We start from the raw sequence: 825 nt of genomic DNA on the forward strand, positions 1-825 counted from the left end.
CAAAATTCTAAGCTAGAAGTTAATAATTAGGTGAGAACTAGTTTTTATTTTTCACCATGACCATCAGTATTCCAGAAATGATTTTTAAGCTTAAAACATAGAAGTAGCCTTTCCTCAGCTGCCGCCAAAGTGCTTGGTCCTTCCGAGGAAGCTAAGGCCGCAGTGGGTGAGGCCCTTGCTTCATCCTGCAGCTAGCACCGCGCAGACAGTCCACAGCATGGCCGCGGTCTCCGAGCTCGCCTGCATCTTCTCTGCCCTCGCCCTGCGCGATGAAGTGGTCCTGGTGACAGAGGATAAGATCAGTGCTCTCGTTAAAGCAGCTGGTGTCAATGTTGAACCTTTTTGGCCTGACTTATTCGCAAAGACCCTAGACCAACACTGGGAGCCTCAGCTGCAATGCAGGGGCTGGTGACTTGCTCTGGCAGCTGGTACTGACCCAGCAGGTGGTCCAGTCCCATCTACTGCGTCACCCCCATCTACTGCCGCTACCCCAGCTGGGGAGAAGAAAGTGGAAGCAAAGAAAAAAGAATCGTAGGAGTCTGATGATGACATGAGCTTTTTGACTAAACCTCGTGTTGACATGCTCAGTAAAAAGCTTGATCTTTTGGTCTGATAAGTTGTGGCGGAGGGGGGGTGGGGGGTGGGGGAGTGGAATAGAAGTAAATACCTGGTTATTCTACAAAGTTTGTACTAAAGACCAATGAGATTTCCTCTTGGTCAAGTAATAGTTACACAGCTCTAAGAATTGGCTTCTAATGGGTCATAGATGCCCTTTGGAGTCTTGTGAGTTATCAAGGAAACTCAGTCACATGTCAAAAGGCTATG

The 825-nt window shown here is 48.2% G+C and overlaps 1 pseudogene; it reads left to right on the forward strand.

The window, feature by feature from the left end:
* The first annotated feature begins 217 nt into the window (after window positions 1-217).
* On the forward strand, window positions 218-613 carry LOC103727388 (annotated as a pseudogene).
* Window positions 614-825: the final 212 nt, after the last annotated feature.

This window comes from Nannospalax galili, unplaced genomic scaffold, assembly GCF_000622305.1.
Source record: "Nannospalax galili isolate Female #2095 unplaced genomic scaffold, S.galili_v1.0 scaffold329, whole genome shotgun sequence".
In the NCBI taxonomy this organism is placed as follows: domain Eukaryota; kingdom Metazoa; phylum Chordata; class Mammalia; order Rodentia; family Spalacidae; genus Nannospalax; species Nannospalax galili.